Below are 20,665 nucleotides of genomic sequence, written 5' to 3' on the forward strand. Positions count from 1 at the left end.
GCCCACGGGCCACATGCGGCCCACCAATTCATTTTTGTTGGCCCTTGCCCTTCTTACTAAAAAAATATTTTAATTATGTAATTCAATATTAATTATGTAATTTGGGTTTTTTTTCTGGGATGTCTCTGGTTCTCATATTCCTATAATAAAATTTGATTGGCCCTCGAGTAACTAAAGGTTGGACCACACTGAGTTAAAGTATTAATTCAGGGACAGGCAACTGTGAAAGGCTAGAAGTCCATACTAGTCCAACTGATTTTGGAGAGATGCATAATTCTGAATGTTCCTAAAAACTAACTAGGGCAGGTATGGGCAAACTTGGGCCTTCCAGGTGTTTTGGACTTCAACTCGGCTGTTAGGAATTGTGGGAGTTGAAGTCCAAAACACCTGGAGGGTCCAAGTTTGCCCATGCCTGAACGAGGGAATATGGAAGGATGTTTCCACCATATTTTTCACACTCACTTTCCATTTTAGGCCTAAGAGAGTCTTATTTTAGCACTAGGGGTTGATTGGAAGTTAACTTGATACATGATATATCTAGCTAGATCTTCACTAAAGCATCACCTGTGTCCAGTCTTTCTAATGCTTGCTGTAACAGTTAGGGACTGTCTTAACACAGTGATACACCTTTTGTATAGAACCAGGTGGGCAATGGTGATCTTCCAAAGGTTTGCAGCCAGCAGGTCCCATCAGACCTGTCCAAGTGAGCCAATGATGAGGAATTATGGAAACCGCAATATAACAATGGCTAATTCCTATTACAGAATGTATCATTGTTTGATCCCTAATATCTCCAGTTAAAGGAACTTAGGCCCCTTCTACACAGCTGTATAAAATCCAGATTATCTGCTTTGAACTGGATGACATGGCAATACAGACGAAAGGTTGGTGGTTCGAATCCGGAGAGCGGGGTGAGCTCTTGCTGTTAGCCTCAGCTTCTGCCAACCTAGCAGTTCAAAAACATGCAAATGTAAGTAGATCAATTGGTACCGCTCCAGCTGGAAGGTAATAGCACTCCATGCAGTCATGCTGACCACATGACCTTGGAGGTGTCTATGGACAATGCCGGCTCTTCGGCTTAGAAATGGAGATGAGCACCAACCCCTAGAGTCGGACACAACTAGACTTAGTGTCGGGGAAAACTTTCACCTTTACCTAATAGACTGAGCTAATCCAGTTCAAGCAGATAATGTGGATTATCTGCCATGATATTCTGGATTACATGGCAGTGTAGAAGGGCCCTTAGATGCCAAATGGTGAGAAAATGTTCTTGTCAACTGAAACCTCAAAGCTTGATCAAAAAACAGCCAGATGAAATCTGAAAGAGATTTCTAGCACTGCAGATGAAATCAGTAATTTTCAAAACCCCACTCAACCCTCCCCCCCCAAAAAAACCCCTCACAATATTATTTAAAAGTGTCTCCTGTTTTCCTTTCCACTGTAAAATGGTTAGAGAAAGCTATTAATTTTATGCTATGCTCACTGCCAAGATTTCATTCAGAAAGCATGAAAATCTTTTCAAGGAAGTGAAATTGAGATGGATTTTGTTACATGAACTAGACAATCTAAATTGTGCTCAGATATGCATTAATGTATTCTTTCTAAGTGGAAATAAGTAAAAGGCTGCTAAAACAAATCTACTAGAAATTTCAATTGATTTCCTATGGTATTTTTCTATCTGAAAGCATTGTATGAATTCAACATGTTCCATTTAGAATGCCATTGCGTTTTCAATTTATCACTCTAATTAACATCTGCCCTATATACATTTATTTAGAGTATGTTCCATTTAGTTTAGTGGGCCTTATTCCTAGTCAGGTTGATATAAGATTGCAGACTAAACTCCTAACACATTTACATATTTATATACCTTCACCTTTCCCCACAATCACAATCACAATTTACCATGGGTTTTGTAGTCACGAGAGTGAAGAAACATTTAATCAATAATCAACCTCTTGTTAGCTTAGCCATTATCCTGAAAAGAAAAATAATAATAATTTTATTTCTTATCTACTGTACCTCTCCTCATGGCTCGAGGTGAGTTACAGAACAATTAAAACACATAAGCACAGCAAAAATACCACAAATACACATATTAAAATGTACCTCTATAAAAGTTACACACCAAAACTTATCCCTATAAAATATGTATTAAAATACACAAAACAGAGATTAAACAAAAGACACACATTTAAAATTCATGTTTAAAGATTGTCTAGGTAGGCCTGCCAGATGAGATAGGTCTTCATATGGTTTCAAAATTCCGTCGGCTCATTCATTTGTTAGAGTTTTTCCGGTAGGTCGTTCCACAGTCTTGAGATGGCCAATGAAAAGGTCCTCTGGGTGACGGTTGCCAGTTGAGTTCTGTCTGGTTGGAGCAGAAGACTGAAGTGTACGGGGCGGATTGTATGGAGAAGACAATCCTTTAGGTAACCTGGACCCAAGCCATATAGGGCTTTAAAGGTCAAAACAAACACCTTGTTACTTTGCCTGGAAACTAATTGGCAGCCAGTGGAGTGACTTTAGGATAGGTGTAATATGCTCACTCCTAGATGTTCCTCTAACCGATCTGACGTGTTTTGAACCAGCTGGAATTTCTGAATGGTACAAGGGTAGCCCAATGTAAAACACATTGCAGAAATCCAACCTTGAGGTTACCAATGCATGCTCTACCACCTTCAGGTCCTCTAAATCTTAAGAAGGGGCACAGCTGGCAGATTAACTGAAGCTGATAGTAAGCACTCCTGACCATCGCATCTACCTGGGCTGAAATTTGGAGGAATGGCTCCAGGAGCACTCCCAGGCTGCAAACACAGTTCTTCAGGGGGAGTGTAACCCCATCGAAAACTGGTCAACACACATATATCCCCAGATGTGGACGTTTGATGGCAAGCACCTCTATTTTGTCTGAATTCAATTTTAATTTGCCTTTCCTCATCCAGCCCATTATATTCTCCAAGCATTCACTCAGAGAAGACACAATCTTTAGCTTATGCTGTTTTGGAAGGCATGGAGAAATATATTTGGGTGTCATCAGCATACTGAGAACACCCTACCCCCATGACTATGGATGATCTCTCTCAGTGTGTTCATGTAAATATTAAAGCGCATTGGGGATAGATTGGTACTTTGTGGGATACCACATAACACCTCTTTTTTTGAGGAGCAGTTATCTCCAAGTGCCACCATCTGGAAACTGCCTAAGAGGTAAGACCAGAACCACTGCAGCATAGTTCTTTCGATTCCCAGCCGCTCCTGGAGTTCCAGAAGGATACCATGGTCAATGATGTTGAAGTCTGCTGAGAGGTCTAGAAGTAACAAAAAGTACACAAAGCCCTTGTCAGTACTAAGACCGAGATCATCCACTAAGACGACTATAGCAGTCTCAACTCCGTATCCTGCTCTGAAGCCAGTTTGAAATGGGTCAAGGAAGTGTGTGTCATCCAAAACTGCCATGAGTTGAAGGGCGATTGCCTTCTCACTAACCTTGTACAAAAAAAAGGAAGGTTGGACACTGGTCTGTAATTATTAAGGTCCAGGGGATCCATGGAGGACTTTTTCAGCAGTGGTCTAACTATTGCTTCTTTTAAACAGGATAGAAAGTTTCCCTCCCTGAGAGATGCATTAGTGACTTGTCACATTTGAGATTGAATTGCATGTCCTCCCTGGACTACCAGCCAAGATGGACAAGGATCAAAAAGGCAGATTGTCTTCCTTACTTGGCACAGCAGCTTATTCACATCAACAGTACTCACCTATTGAAACTGATCCAGTGTAATCCCACTTACAGAGTTGCTTCATACCTCATTATTGGCCTCTGCTCCAATGATAGCGTCTAAGTCAGCTCTTATGTGAGAGGTTTTATCTGCAAAATGGCTATTAAAAGCATTACAGTGAGCTACTGAAGGTTCTAGCAAAGGTTTCGGAGGAGAGAGCACCTGGGTTAAGCCTCTTGCCACTCTGAACAGCTCAGCTGGACATGAATCCACAGATACAATGCTTACAAAAAGGAAAGTTTTCTTTGCCACTAGTATTGCCACCTTATAGGAGCAAAAAGAAGTTTGGGATCTATGTCCCTAGTGTATCCTGAAAGTCAAATTAGACATCGAGGGGAATGTGTTTTTTCCCCAAGCATTAAACTGTTTTCCCTCTAACAATGGAATGCCCTTTATATATGTTGACAATTAGACTTATTAATTAAGTGTGCATTGTCCAATAACCAGTCACCAAAACAATGAAGGTAAAAAGTGTGATATGTAGGTGAAAAAAAAATTATATGACAAACATGTCTTTGCTGCTTGAAGGATTACTTCTGTATGCATGCAAAATGCATTATCTAGTTTAGCTTTCCATTCTCGAGTTTCCTGGATTGAATGGAAAACTCTGAAGAGGGCTTCTATTTATCCTAAACAAAACTTTCTATACAATTTGGAACCTTGATGACACAATTCCTAATAAAGCATTGATGCTCCTGCTTGCTTTTGGTTGAACAAAAGCAAGCAGGCTGTTTTTCTGGCTCAACCTGAGAATCTCAAGGGCAGAGCAGGAAGAGCTATGGATATCTGGGATAAGAAGGAATGCAGAATGAACCATAGCATAGTGCTCTTCTTTATTCAGTCTTTGTGCCCAGATAGTACTGCAAAGTACTTAACTTGCACTTGTTTTTGTTGTTACAAGTTTTTGTACTGAATTCAGTGGAGAATGAACCTTTCAGATTATCGCAAGCATAAATAAAAGAACAAAGGATGATGTGGTGTAAAAGTTTTAAAGTGTTGTGAGATGAAAGAGAATGCAAAGATGCAGGAAAGTTATTCTAGCTTTGTTTTCTTGTCTCAGATTATACTGTTAGTAGATCTCTGACTTCTCACTACTTCTTTACCTCTTAATATTTTCTTGCAATATATAATCTAGCCCTTTCTTTGTACCATGATCAATTTCAACATTGCCATAGAGTTCTGAACGCATATATGGTGTTTGGTGGGATCATGCTAAATTTTAGGAATACAGTAGAGTCTCACTTATCCAAGACTTGCTTATAAAGGTTCTTGATTATCCAATGCATTTTTGTAGTCAATGTTTTCAATATATCGTGATATTTTGGTGCTAAATTCGTAAATACAGTATTACAACATAACATTACTGTGTATTGAACTACTTTTTCTGTCAAATTTGTTGTGTAACATGATGTTTTGGTGCTTAATTTGTAAAATCATAACCTAATTTGATGTTTAATAGGCTTTTCCTTAATCCCTCCTTATTATCCAAGATATTCGCTTCTCCAAGGTTCTGCCGGCCCATTTAGCTTGGATAAGTAAGACTCTACAGTAGCAGGATGTTTGCGTACACTTATCTTTTTCTCAAATCTGTCTGCAGACCGTCCTCACAAAGTATTTCCTCTGTGGAGGCAAACATCTGTAACAGAACCATGGACAGCTCCTTCTCTTTCCCCCCACTCGCCATTCTTCTCTTCTTTCAAGACAGACACATACTTAGTGATAGGAACCTGCAGTTGCATAAACAGGCTGGGAAATTACTTTTAGCTTTTTCCTTTTAGCAGCAGTCATCTGAACCTGAGCAACATCAATGATAACTATGTAGTTCTCTATGCCTCCGATATTACCTACATCATTTTGAGTTGCAGATAATTTTCCTTTATCTTAGGTAGCTTTCACATTTCACAGTTACAGCATTTCAGTCTTGCTTCAACTGCCATGGATGTAGCCTATGGTATTTTGGGATTTGTAGTTTAGTGGGGCACTAGAGTTCTCTGGCAAAGAATTCAAAATACTTCATGAAACTACACATTCTAGGAATTCACAGGATGGTGCTGTAACATTCTGCTGTTTTGAACTGTTGTTTTTCAAATGTATATTTCTATTTTCTTGCTTAAGATCATGTAGTTGACAGAGTACATTATCAAAGACTAGAGCAGGCACTAAAAAGAAATATCTGTTATAGAAACAGCAATTCCAATTACTATTTCTACAATAGCCTTGGCCTCAGTAGGGTTTGTGGAGGATGAGTGGTAGGTTCCAGAAACTGGTGAAGTTCTAAGAAGTGTACCAAAACAAGGACCACTCCAGGTTAACTAATGGAACAAAGAAGACATCTAAACAAAACATAATGTTGTTTACCTCTCTGCATTTTCTCATGTGCTGTATTTTCCAGAATCTCTCTATTGCCTTCCTCAGAAATATCTTATACTTATTTTAATACTTTTTAAAAAGTGGCCAAACATGGAAAAAAACACTTCTGTCAAGGTGTAACTAATAATAAAGACCTAGTGCTTGGCACAGGATGACTGTATTAGTGAAATCTGAAAGGGCATTCTTACGTTTTTTCTTCTTCATGCTGAATCACATTAAAAAACATCACTAAGCTGTATGAAGTCCCTCCTTCATTAAAATTGCATTTATTATTGCTGCCTCTTTATCATTCATACTAACATACAAATGCTACAGTCTTATACAGGTTGAGTATCTCTTATCTGAAATGCTTGGAACTAGTATCAATCTATATTTCAGACTTTATTGGATTTTGGAATACTGTACAGGTGTCAGTACATTAAATAGTATAGGGCAGCAGCAAAGGGAATGTAGGCCCTTGCCACCAGTATGCATCCTAGATGCTCCCCAGTATCTGGGATGAGGAGAAGAGAAATAGGGAAGGAGATGGTGCAGTCATGTTCCCAGACAAATTTTACACAAGTGCCAGCAACACAGTGGTTGTTGCTATTTGTCCTCCTCCGCTACCACCCCTCAACCAAAGTGAGTTCTAGAGTGGGATGTGACAGCAATATCAAATCTTAAGGGGATCAGAAGCTACCAAACATCTCTTGGCCTGGATGAGAACCTCATGCCAAAAGGTGCATCTTCTCCTTTCTGCTCCCACTACCTCTCCCACCCAAATCTTCTGAAGCAAGTAATAATAGCCAGTTCTGTCAGCAGAAACAGCAGGGCTACCAGTCAACCACTTCCAACTAAGACAGTTGCTGCAGTTCTCCTGCTCATTCATTGCACTGGAGAAAGTTGCAAGGATCGCTGAAATGGTAGGATGCATTGATTCCCACAATTTCAAAGATCCTTGTATTCCTTCCCAGTCAAGTCACTCTCCAGCTTTCTGTCTCTCCAGTACAGGTACATACATGTGGCAATTCTAAAAGTTTCACATTGTTGTGACTCAGCTAGAGCCTCAGAGTGACTCTGATGGGGATTATGGGATTCAGGTTCAAGAGGATGAGATTCAGGTTCAAGATGACTCTGATGGGAATTATGGGATTCAGGTTCAGGGTGTTCCTGCTGTGGCAGATGAGGAGCAGGGAGGCTTTCCCATGGCAGGGAATGGCGTTGATGATTCTAAAGATGATACTGAAGCTAGCCAGGTGCAAAGGGAGGACAGCTCCCAGTCTGATAGCTTGCAGACAGACGCTAATGCCAACGAGCTGCCTGGCCTTGACGAAACAGAATCTTTTGATTGAGCTGGCCGTTTGGAATTCAGGATGCGCAGGAGTGCTAGAATAGCAAACAAGAGGGAGGTCAGAGGCCAAAGAAATGTGATCATGCTATGCAAAGGGTATTAAAAGAGTGTGCTAAGAGGGAAATCTTTGTCAAAACAACTTCTAATTTGAGTCAAGAAGCCAGCTCTTGCTTTCTCGGATTATCTTGCAGCCTTGGTGTATTCATGTTCTTGGGACTTTGTCGTGCATTTATGGAACCTTGTTTTATGCCTAACATTTTCTTGGATTATTCTTTATAGCCTTGTTTTGCAACAATCATTTGGAACTTTACTTTTGCTTTTTAAGAACTATTATTTTCCTATTTCCTAATAAACTACAAAAAACTGTGTGCAGCCTGGTGTATTTAGCAAGGTGAAGCTAACCTGAAGTGCGACACACATCAAACCAGTAATTAGATGTTATCATAGGCATGGGCAAACTTTTGCCCTCCAGATGTTTTGGACTTCAACTCCCACAATTTCTAACTGCCTACCTGGCTGTATTTGCCCATATATGTGTTATAAAGATAGGAAATTTCTTCAGGCAGACAAAACTCAGCATTCTGGAAGAAGCAAACACCATTAGCATTGAAGCAACGATCCTCCGCCATCAACTTCACTGGACTGGCCACGTTGTCTGAATGCCTGAGCGCTGTCTCCCAAAGCTCTCAGCTCAAGAATGGAAAGTAGAATGCCGTTAGACAGCAAAAGAGATTTAAAGATGGGCTTAAAGCTAAACTAAAATAAATGTGACGTAAATACCGAGAACTGGGAAGCTTGACCCTCAAGCGTTCTAACTGGAGGCCAGCTGTTACCAACAGTGCTATGGGATTTTGAAGAAGCACAATTAGAGTGCAAAAAGGAGAAACATGCTGAGAACCATGGTGCATCAAACAAACCCTTGTCAGGACCACTTTCCATCTGAAAATGTATGTCCTCACTGTGAAAGATCCCGAATAAGGGTCTACAGTCACTTACAGACCCATCGGCAAGACTCTGCCCTTGGAAGACAATCATAATCAGGCACAAATTACTGCCTATGAGGATGATGAGGAAAGTTATTCAATCATTCATACTAAGGGCCTTAGTTTTAGATACAATGCTTCAGTTTACTGTTATAATTTAACTAGAAACTATTCATCAAAGGGAGCATCCTTATTCAAATTTCTTTATTGGTATCTGCCTCAAGAGGCTAGATCATTTGGTTCCAGCCTCTATGATTTTCCTCTAAGGTAAAGGAAAAACAAAGATCAAGAGGATCAAAGCTGCCAACCACCTCGTTCTTGTAGTCATCTCGGCACTAAAAATTAGGGAAAGAACATGGGTACCAATTGTGATTCCAAGCTGAGGACTATTACCATTAACAATGAGACTATATTGTACAAATATTCAATCTTTTTCTTCTTAATTGAATTGGTGTGATTAGAACAAAACAAATGGGACAAGCAGGACAAAAATATGTGCAAAAGATGTTGCTGTCTGGTAACCTTACAAAATTCGGTGGACAAGCCAAAGGTGTGGTCTGACAAAGACTGTATGTGGAAGTAAAACATAAAAGTAGAGTTACCTCTGAAAAACATCAGTTTTCATATTTCATTCCCCAAATGATGAGAGGACTCAACTCCATAAGCATGTGGGCTGGCTGTGGGTGGCAAGTTGCAACTGAGTCACGAGGAGAAAGCAGCATGCTTAGGGACAGCAGCACTCTTTATATATATATCTTTCAAGGCCAATTTATTTAATTGAAAAGAATGTGTGTGTGGAGGGGGATAATGAATATTCTGGATTTTAATGAGCACTAGGTCAGACAAAGCCCATGGCCAACTCTTCAACATTCTGTTCTGCCACCACAATATTAAAGAGCCTCCGAAAGGACTGGAATTCAGCAAAGAGTGAATTTTAATTGGTCTCTTTCACACAGAAATTTCAACGTGGGCTTGCTTGAGCTTTGCTGAGACTTTGATGTTGTTTTCCTTATCTTCTTTAGACTGAATATTTTAAATACGCAGCTCAATTATTTATCTGCAGTGTCCAGATGAGATGCAACATTACTTATTTCTGACTGCCATATCAGAAATAAAGTCTGGATTCTTCACAGAAACTGGGAGAGCAGGGAATGACTATTGATGAATAGGTTAAGATACCATCGGCAAGCCATCAAGTTTGATACACTGTTCTTTATTGCACCCATCGCTCAAGTGCTCCACTTTTAAGGTTACACTTGATCACAGCTGCTTATAACTTCATGAGTTGTGTAGAAAGTATTCAAAGTTTCCACAACCAACTAAACACAGTCTTCGAGGGGCATGTCTCCTCAATACAATGGTTTGTGAACATATACAGTAGAGTCTCACTTATCCAAGCCTCGCTTATCCAAGTTTCTGGATAATCCAAGCCGTTTTTGTAGTCAATGTTTTCAATACATCGTGACATTTTAGTGCTAAATTCGTAAATACAGTAATTACAACATAACATTACTGCGTATTGAACTACTTTTTCTGTCAAATTTGTTGTATAACATGATGTTTTGGTGTTTAATTTCTAAAATCATAACCTAATTTGATGTTTAATAGGCTTTTCCTTAATCTCTCCTTATTATCCAAGATATTCGCTTATCCAAGCTTCTGCCGGCCCGTTTAGCTTGGATAAGTGAGACTCTACTGTACTACCTGACCCTCTGCAGTGTTCACAAAAGCTTAAAAGCTGGCTCAGAACTATGCCACAGAACTGCACAAAGTTAGCACTAAAAGCTTCCTGCTTGTAGAACATTTGTCTCTGAAACAAAACAAGGCATAGCATTTATTAGCAACATTTATCACATTTTCATACACCTTTCATTGAACTTATAGACATGCTGCAGTTCATCTATCTCATGATGTCTGTAGCAGGCTTGTAGCACGGCTGGAAAACCTGTTGCCCTCCATATTTGGTTAAACATAAGTTAAATTTGCCTCTTTCAGAATGGCCTATGGAAAGGGATGAAGGTAGAAGCAACCAATCAGTAACTGGAGAGCAACAAGTTCTCTAGTAGAAGTTTACTTTACTAACTTACTTACGTTTCTTATGAACAATAATGGCAATTCAATGTGATGCAACGGACAAAGTGTAAAACTAGGAAGAACTGGGTGCAGCTCTCCCTTGTTAGTGTTTTATTTTCCAACCCAAATTTGTCTTTATCCATTTCTAAATATACCAGTATTAAAAGCCTGAGAAGTGCTGGGAATTGTTGAGATGGTGGAAAGGAGGAAGAGATTGACAACTATCACTCATCAATGGTATACAATGTGCCAGCATTCAGTTATTCTTTCTCTGTTGCTGTTTTTGAATGACAGTTCTGTTTCCATTGGTAATTTGTCTCTCTCCTCTATGCAGATGGCACAAGATGCCAATTATAATCTGGGCCAGACTAGGAAAATGGCTCTTCTTCCATCAGCTCAAAGACTGATGGTAGCAGCATCCTCTTCTATTTGTCAATGTTGGTGCAAAAATCCAGTAGATGTTTGGTCAGAAAATGGGTTTGTGACAAAACACCTACATTTGCTTTCGCTTGTCCTGTTCACCTCTGGGGTAATTTGGAGTCTGCTATTCCCTAGTAAAGAACAATTTTTGTGTACAAGAAGAGGAGTCAATTCATCTTTCAAGAGAAAAATATTATTTTACTGTGAATGTAACAGTCCTTTTTTTACTGTATAGCAATGGCTTTATTTATTTTTGGATTCATTTTTTTAAAAAAAAATTCTTAGAAGTTTTCATTAAGATAAAAAGAAAAAATATGGGGAAAATTGGGAAGGTTGGAAGGAAAGGGAAGAGAAAAACAAAAATGAAGAGAAAAAACGATAACAAAAAAGATAAGAAAAAATATAACTAAAAAAAGTTGATTTCCAATCCTCTTCATTGTGATGTATAGTCCATAAAAATACTGTTTTTGTATTCATATTGATGCAGTGAACTAAATATAGGTTTAATGACATTCAAATAAATTCCTTATTACTATAACAGTGGATACTTGTCTTTGTAGTTCCAGGGAACCCATTTTTCTTTATTGTATATTTACAATACACTTGTGCACATTTTCTGTCTACAGCAAACAGTCTGTATCTTTCTAATCATCTAGCCTGGGAAATTCTCATCAAAATGCTGAATCCTTTTGTAATATTTTGCTGTGCGCAGAAATATCGCTTATGTCTGAAAGATACATTTAATTATATATGACAGTTTTCTGCCGATATTAAGTCTGGTAAACTGTACCTCCAGGATATTGCTTCTTCCTTCATTAGAGGTCTTGCTCATCTAGTAGATCTGGCACAAGCTGTCTATGATATGATTGCACAGTATTTTGTTTTATTATTTTGTAAATGTGTTGATCTTAATTTGTGGAGGGAGATCTAAATTCGTTCTCCCTTCTCCTCACTGTTGTTGGAAATGCAACTTCACTCAGCATTTGAGTTAAAGATGTTTAGAGAGAGCAGCAGTGATGGGGCTATATAGTTTTCAGTGGTATATTTTCCTCATCTCTTACCCATGCATCATGGCCTCTCAAAAATATAAAGTGACATTCTTAAGGATCCACATTACTTCTTTTCTTCCTATCCCTTTATTTTCCCAGTTCTACTAAAAGGGAGGTAAGCTTATTTCTAGGTTAGTGAGCATTTGTTATCCACCAGGGTTTAGTTCCAGGAGTCTGTTAAAACCAATATCCATGGATGCTTAAGTCTCATTATATACAATAACATACTATTATTTATTTATTTACAGTATTTATATTCTGCCCTTCTCACCCCAAGGGGACTCAGGGCGGATCACAGAACAAATTTATGGCAAACTTTCATTTCTGATTATAACAATGACAAGACAGACAACAGAGGTATCTTTCTAATCGAGGTATATATAGGCTTTCCCAACTTTTGGCATCTTTGGCATCGGATCCGGCCACTGGGGAATGCTGTTGCTCCATCTCCCTACTGAAGAGCTTTTTTTGTTCGTAAACTTCCTCCTTTTTTTCTGATCAAACACCAGGCCTAAATACCTCCCCATTTTAATGAGGTTCCTATTTATCTACTCACATTTGTTTTCAAACTGCTAGGTATGTAGAAGCTTTGCTAAAGGTATATACCTCATAACCTCTGAAGATGCCTGCCATAGATGTGGGCGAAACGTCAGGAGAGAATATTTCTGGAACATGGCCATACAGTCCAGAAGACACACAACAATCCCACATAGCAATTTGAGGCCACCTTCCAAGGCTACTGTAATCATCTTGGCCTCAAACCTGTTCCAGGCATGTCAGTATCCTCATAGCAAAACTGGTTTCTGCAAAACTTGATCCAAACTGACCTAAGTGGTTAGTATAGATGCACCCCAATTTCACATCGATGTTTGAACAACACCATCATGTAGGTCATTGGCTCCTTTTTTTTTTTAGTTTATCTACACCTTCTCATTTTATATTTCCCATCATCTCTGTGTTGAAAACAGACTATCATGCAAGACTGTTAAAACCAAAATCTATAAACAGTAAAATTATTTCACTCTTGCAGTTCTGCTCTGGATGTTTAGGTATATTGCTTAATGCTCCTCATTTACATAAGTAGTTTTTCTGCAAATTATCCCACCATTAAGATATATATGAACAGATCGCCTCCCTCCTTCCAAAGTTAAATCCCTTTGGTTAGATGAGAATTATAAATTTAAATCTATGTAGGGTTTTTCAAGCGTTCAAGGGGGTGGGTAATGCTGCTGGTTGAATCACCGTTCTTAGAAAACTGGAAAAGAGGGAGAAAGAACTTGCTTTGAATCTCACCACATACTGTACCCAAAGGCTTTAAGGAAGATTACAAGCACTTTAATAATATCTTAATGGAATTGTAAGCAATTAAGCAATAGCAAAAAGAGGGAAAGTTTGGAGATTAGCTATACCTTGACTTAGACTAATGCAAAAAGTTAGGTACAATTATTTAAAAAGTACTGTATATTTATAAATAAGTGAAACGTTGCTTTGATATAGTCTCAAAAGAGCTTATTGAAATTTATAAACCTGTATGTAATGGAATGTATGTATGGGATGGGCATGTGTGTTTGCATGTGCGTTCTGAACCTACGATATATCGTATTATCTTTCTGCTTCCTTTTGATGAAATAGAAATTGTGCGCATAATACAAATGCCTGTCATGGATCAACTCTGCCCTCTGAAAATTTCCTAAGCATGTTGATCTGTTTAATTGATATGTGTTTTAATTGCTCATGTTTTAGATTGTTGGTTTTCTTGAGATGCATTTTAATGTTTGTTAGCCGCTTTGAGTCCCTTTTAGGGGGAAAAGTGGGATAGAAATTAAGTAAATAAATAAATAAATAAATAAATACATTTGTTGTCTCTATTAGAAAAAACTGGGTACTTTTCATTGTGAATTGAATATGTCCCCACAAAATCAGGGCTCTAAAGGGTTACTTTTCAAATTACAACTCACAAATCCTCAACCAGCATGGATGCCCAAAATGGCACATGACCTACACCATTCCATCTTACATATGGGTCCCAAGCCCAAATAGGGTCCCCTTGAATCAATGTTGGGCTCTTGAAATATTTTGACAACAGTAAAAGATTTCTAAACATCACCGAATGACTATTTTAGACATATACACATTTTTTTTACAGTGTTTACAGTGGATTCTGCAGAAGATGCTTCAGCTGTCATTCATAAAAAGGAAAATCAGTCTGTTGTTTAGCAAGCCTCGCAAATGCTGTTTTATTACCAGTAAATATTTTATTTTTATACATATTATGGGTTTCCCAGATCACGGTTGAAAACCTACCAATGGTGAGCCTGAGATCATAAAATAATTTCAGTCTTCCTTGAGTCTTTTGGCATCTCCCACTCTAGTATCCCAGCATTTCATTAACTTGGGCAACCTGAGATTAATTTCATTGTCTTGGATTTTAAAGTTCCAAAACAGACCTTTTCTTGGAAGAAGAGCTGCTTGACATAAATCCCTATAGCCAATAATCTTTGATTAAAGTCTGCAGCTGTGAGATAACATGGATAAAAGTGAGCTTCACAATAGATCCTCACATCTTCAGCTTTTTGGACTCCACATATTGCCACAAAAGAATGTCAGTATATGAAACTGTGATTTTGTAAAGGAAAAGGAAAAAAAGAGGGGGGGGGGGGCATTTCCTATAACTAGCGTGCAAATTGAAACCACCAGGAACTGATAACTGTAAATTTCTCCACAAATTGATTTCATTTCATGCTTAGACTACATTTATACCTCTGATTACTTTTCCCCGGCTATTTCGATATCTTTACCATATGTGGTGACAACATCTTTCAGGACAATTCATGTTATTAATTCAGTTATTACAACTTAAAAAATCAAATTGTTACAGAGTTCCCTGTGAATAATAGGTGTGAAACTCACCTCAGATCTTCACTTCTAATATCCCACAATCATGTTGATGTTCTGTATGTATAACCAGTGCTCTCATCTGCTAAGAAAAAAGGGTTTTTTCCCCCTTTGCCTTGAGAAATGTATTAGTTGGTGCAGAGTATTGAATTATCCCAGGACTATAATCCTCTGTGCTGCAGACAACTCTATAAAGTCCGATGTAATTCTACCAAAGAACAGACAATAGGCTTTCAAGCTGACATTTTATACTAATTATTGAAAGGTGTGTGTTAAAATCCTGAAATAAATTACCCTGCTGTGAAAAATATAATATTCTGACTAAAGGGATTTTAGTGGAAGCTAAGAAATCATTTCCTGAATGGAAATATTTTCCAAAAGCATCATTTAAAAAACTCAGGGCTTATACAAGCTTGGGGAAAAAGACTTCCCAATTCACCTGATTCTTGCACTTGAAGTGTGGACAGATCCAGACATTACCCACCTGCAAGTGCTTCCCCTTTCTGTCGTTGTGGGCGATTCTGCTTCGCTAGACAAAAGTCACCAGCCCTCTTGAATTCTGATGGGCAAAGAAGGCCTCAATTTTACTGGTTACTAATGTAAATAAGGTTGGCACACGCATACAGGTCTTGGATTTAAGTATCATTCTGGATCCAACCTATTGAGTAATGAACCCACTATTCCAGCCCTGCAGCTGGAAACTCTTGAGATGATAGGAAAGGATCTACATGAGCAGATGTTCCAGATGTACCCCTCCTATACCCATCCCCAGGCCAAGCCATAACTGCCTCCTCTATATATCCCCAAACCTCATAAAGCAGGAGTTCTCAACCTGGGGTCCCCAAGTGTTTTTGGCCTTCAACTCTCAGAAATCCGCTAATCTGGTAAACTGGCTGGGATTTCTGGGAGTTGTAGGCCAGAACACCTAATGACCCACAGGTTGAGAACCACTGTCATAAGGGAATTCCCATACTTACTAAAGTCAAAAGTGGGCACTGGTACTCCCAATGTCATAACACTGATGTATGTGTGTGTGTGTTTGTGTGTGTATGTCATAACACTGATATGTGTGTGTGTGTGTGTGTGTGTGTGCATGTGTGTGTGTCATAACACTGATATGTGTGTGTGTGTGTGTGTGTCTATATATGTCATAACACTGATATGTGTGTGTGTGTGTGTGTGTATATCGCAGAGTGTGGACAGACCATAGCCTAATTTACTTACTTACTTACTTAAGTAATGTCATAACACACACACACATACACATCTATATATATAAAAGAGTGATGGCATCAGGGCAGCGGACAAAACAACAAAACTACAGGCCCCCCAACCTCGAAATTTGACAACACAACCCATCATTCACGGCTCTAGGTTGATACAACAAAAAGAAAAGAAAAATAAAGTCCTAATTACAGGGAGAGGAATAATAGTTTTTATCCAATTGCTGCCAGTTAGAAGGCTAAGCTCCGCCCACTTGGTCTCCTAGCAACCTACTCAGCCCAGAGGACAGGTACAGTTAGGCCTCACTTAGGCCTCTTCCACAGATTATCAGATTTTAACTGGATTATATGGCAGTGTAGACTCAAGGCCCTTCCACACAGCTATATAACCCATTTAGAATATTATATTATCTGCTTTGAACTGGATTATCTTGACTCCACACTGCCATATAATCCACTTCAGTGTGCATACTAAACATAAAGACTACCATACAACAGACATTCAATACCACCACTACCTCAACAATTTCTCACCAACACCACCAGAAAATGCCACAGCAACGCGTGGCTGGGCACAGCTAGTAAATATATATAATCGCAGAGTGTGGACAGACAGTAGCCTAAATACTCCCTCTGACTTCCACTCCCATCCCAGATTGGAGTGAAGTCTGCCATCCTGGCCACATCAGTCACATTTTCACCAGATCTGCCTTTGAATGTCGTGCAGACTTGTATGTGAGAATATGGATATTCAAGTAGCCTGGAACTAAGACAGGCAGAACTTCATATGTCACCATAACCAGTAAATTGAAATGTCCTGGAAGCAGACTGATCGCCTTGAGCTGTTTTAGCATGAGAGACATGATGTCTCAGCCAAAGACACTATTAATTTGCTGTAATTGCAATTGTAAGAAGCTTTATGGCCAGTTTCACAAATTGAATCTTATTGTGTCCTGTTGTGGGTTGATCCCACTCTCCCTATGTACCTACTGATATACCTATGGTTTGAAATCATCTCCATCAATACATATGAAGAAGTGTATTGAAATCTGTAAAAGACTTTACCAAAAAATAAAATTTAAAAAAAATCAGCGAGACTTAAAGGTGCTGTTAGATTCCTTTTCCTGTTCACTCCCTTTACCCTTTTATGCTGAAACTAAGACTAACGTGGCAAATTTCTTTGAAAACTAAGTATTCTGTTTTCTTCTGGGATAGGGGAATTTTGTTTTACTTTTATGAAATGGAAAACTAGTCATTTTTAAAACTGGAACTAACTATTAAAGTTATATAGAGTATTTTAACCTGCTTTGGACATAATTTGTTACACACCTTTATTGTGCTTGTACTCCTTCCTTCTAGGAGGTAAATAGCAACATTTCAGAGATTTAGATTAGGAAAATAGCATCCTTAAATTTAAACCCTTGGACTGCTGACCGATAGGTCGCCGGTGGGGGGTTGGACTGGATGGCCCATGAGGTCTCTTCCAACTCTACTATTCTATGATTCTATGGTTCGAATCCAGGGAGAGCAGATGCGTTCTCTCTGTTAGCTCCAGCTCCCTATGTGGGGACATGAGATAAGCCTCCCACAAGGATGGTAAAACATCAAATATCCAGGCATCCCCTGGACAACGTCCTTGCAGATGGCCAATTTTCTCATACCAGAACTGATTTGCAGTTTCTCAAGTCACTCCTGACATGAAAAAAAAATCCTTGAATGGTTTCCATGCTCTATACCACCCAGTACCAAAAATTCAATCAAATTAGTAGTTCTTCATCTAGCACAGTGATTCCCAAAGTGGGCGATACCGCCCCCTGGTGGGTGCTGCAGTGATCCAGGGAGGCGGCGATGACCACAGGTGCATTTGCCATATGCATTAATATATATATGTATCTTTCTGTTTAATTGCTATTAAATTAAAAAAAAATTTCCAGGGGGCGCTGAGTAATATTTTTTCTGGAAAGGGGGCGATAGGCCAAATAAGTTTGGGAACCACTGATCTAGCAGCTTTATAGATATTTTTTTAAAAAAATTAAAGGTCAGAATATCCAACCATTGATCTTACACATCTGTCTCTTTCAGTTGTCAGTATTTTTTCTTCTTTCCTTTATTATAGCATCTCCAGTTTCCTGCCAGCTAGCTGTCAATACACCTACCACAAGAAAATAAAATATAGTAAGTGCCTTTAGCCTTTCCATCAAATAAAAAAAAAAATGACATGAAATATGAAATTACTCCATGAGGTTGTACAGTCTCATGTAGAGCTTTTTTTTTTTTTAAAGAATCACTTATCAAGATAGAAATCAATTAAGAAATGTTGTATTGTAGAAGAGGAAATGGGACATTAAAAGAAAGTTATCCCTGCTTTTTCTAATGCCTCTAAAATAACACATGTACATTTGCAAAATAAACTGTTTTGGAGAAACATTATTTTGGAACTCTTCTGTAGAACTACTATACTGTGCTCCCCAGCGCTGATGGGGTGGGGAAACCTAATCCCCAGGGCTGATGGGGTAAGGAAACTTAATCCATCAACAAGCTTCCTGAAATACAGTTCTTCTGATATTCTGTATTACTGCACTACTTAGTCCTCTCGAAACCCCATGTTGCCATGGGTATGACTCACATGGCCCAATTGGACATGACAGTGAGGAAAATGTGGCGAAACAACCACATTTTCCAGCAGGCTTCTGCAGCATGCTATATTTACAGAAGAGAAGACCTGCAGGCAAAAATTACTAACTAGATAGGTGGACCAAAGAAAGCTAATATAAGTCAGATGGCTTTGAAAATGCGTTTCTCTAAAATAAGAAAGCCTGTCAAAGAAATAGTATAAGTCTATCCTCCTCTACTACAAGGTATAGACCTGGGCCAGAGCTTGGAGAAGTAATGTTTTGGACTGTACTACCACTACTACTACTACTACTACTACTACTACTACTACTAATAATAATAATAATAATAATAATAATAATACTTTTATTTCTTATCTGCCTCTCCGTGTAGCTCGAGCTGGGTTACATCACTGAAAACACACAATCATCTAAAAAACATTATACAAAATACACATATTAAAACCTATTTCTGCAATATACATATTAAAAACACATAACAAAGATTAAACATAAGACACAAGTTTAAAATTGGTGATTCAAACTGGCTGGGTAGGCCTGACAGAAGAGATCGGTCTTTAGATGGGTTTTAAACTCTGACAGTTCATTTAGCTGTCGGAGCTCTTTCGGCAGGTTGTTTCAGTCTTGGGGTGACCAATTAAAAGGTCCTCTAGGTGATGGTTGCCAGTTGGGTTCCAGCAGGCTGGAGTAACTGCCCCCCAGAGGACCTAAATATTTGGGGTGGATTGTACAGGTGAAGGCGATCTTGTTGATAATATGGACCCAAACCATGTAGGGCTTTAAAGGTCAACACCAACACTTTGTGCTTTGCCCAGAAACTAACTGGCAGCCAGTGGAGTGACTTTAGGATAGGTGTAATATGCTCACTTCTGGATGTTCTTGTAACTGATCTTGCTGCTGTATTGGAAACTGGAGTTAAATATCAGGAGTCAAATATCTGAGATAAATATCCGAGGTGATATGGCTTGAATCAAGGCGTACATGAAAGGTGTCAGTGGATGAATCTAACTACACATGCATTTTAACACTTTATAAGTCGTGTTTTAATAGAGTTTAATATAGTTTTTAATTGACTTGGCATTGTTTATTGTTTTATTGATTTTGTTACTGTTTTATTGAATGTGTTTTGGGGCAATGGAATTTTGCCCACTGTTGTAAGCCGCCCTGAGTCCCTACGGGTGAGAAGGGTGGGGTAAAAATGATGTAAAAATAAAATAAAATAAAAATGTGGTATAAAGGTAGAGATCTTGGGAGCAATGTTGTCAATAGCCCTGGTTAGATTCCGATTCCATTTATTGACCAGAAATCATTGCTGATGCCAGTCGTAGTACCCTCCAAGACCTCCTGGAATCTCAGAGGATTAGTCTTCAATGGTGGACCATTTTAATAGGTCTTCCACCCTTGCAGGGGAAGGCTATAGCTGTGATACTAGCCCTGACCAGAAAATCGCATCAAGGGTATGACCTGCTGAATGTGCCAGTCCAGAAACCAATTGGGATAGATCCATGTTTATATGGACGGGATACCATGAACTCTTGAGTGGCACCTGACAAACTTGTGTATTGAAGTCACCCAGAAGCAAAAGTCTGGTTGACTCCAACAACACCTCCGAGACACATTATAAGACATTAATACAACAACACTTAACACATAGTTAATGGATGTATTCCCAATCGACCAGGCCGATTAGTTAGCTAGTTCAGCACCACCACCACCACCACCACCAGGGAACTGCCTTATAGCCAACTAGATGGTTCTGGGTAGCTCTCTCAGTGTTGCCCAGTCCTTCAGCTGCCTCTTTCATAACCAGCTGGCATAACAGTCCCAGAGCAACCAGTATCCACCTAACGTGCTGTTTTTACCATAAGATAATAACAAAATAAAACAATACTTAACATACATACCAGCCA

At 38.9% G+C, this 20,665-nt stretch overlaps 1 long non-coding RNA gene across 1 annotated transcript in view; it reads right to left on the bottom strand.

The window, feature by feature from the left end:
- Window positions 1-1,973: 1,973 nt before the first annotated feature.
- Window positions 1,974-20,665, bottom strand: part of LOC134298970 (uncharacterized) — a 91,489-nt gene continuing 72,797 nt past the window's right edge. Inside the window, exon 2 of the long non-coding RNA XR_010006113.1 lies at window positions 1,974-3,311. This is a non-coding gene — a long non-coding RNA (uncharacterized LOC134298970). The remainder of the gene's footprint in view (window positions 3,312-20,665) is intronic.

Source organism: Anolis carolinensis, chromosome 4 (assembly GCF_035594765.1).
Source record: "Anolis carolinensis isolate JA03-04 chromosome 4, rAnoCar3.1.pri, whole genome shotgun sequence".
Taxonomy (NCBI): Eukaryota; Metazoa; Chordata; class Lepidosauria; order Squamata; family Dactyloidae; genus Anolis; species Anolis carolinensis.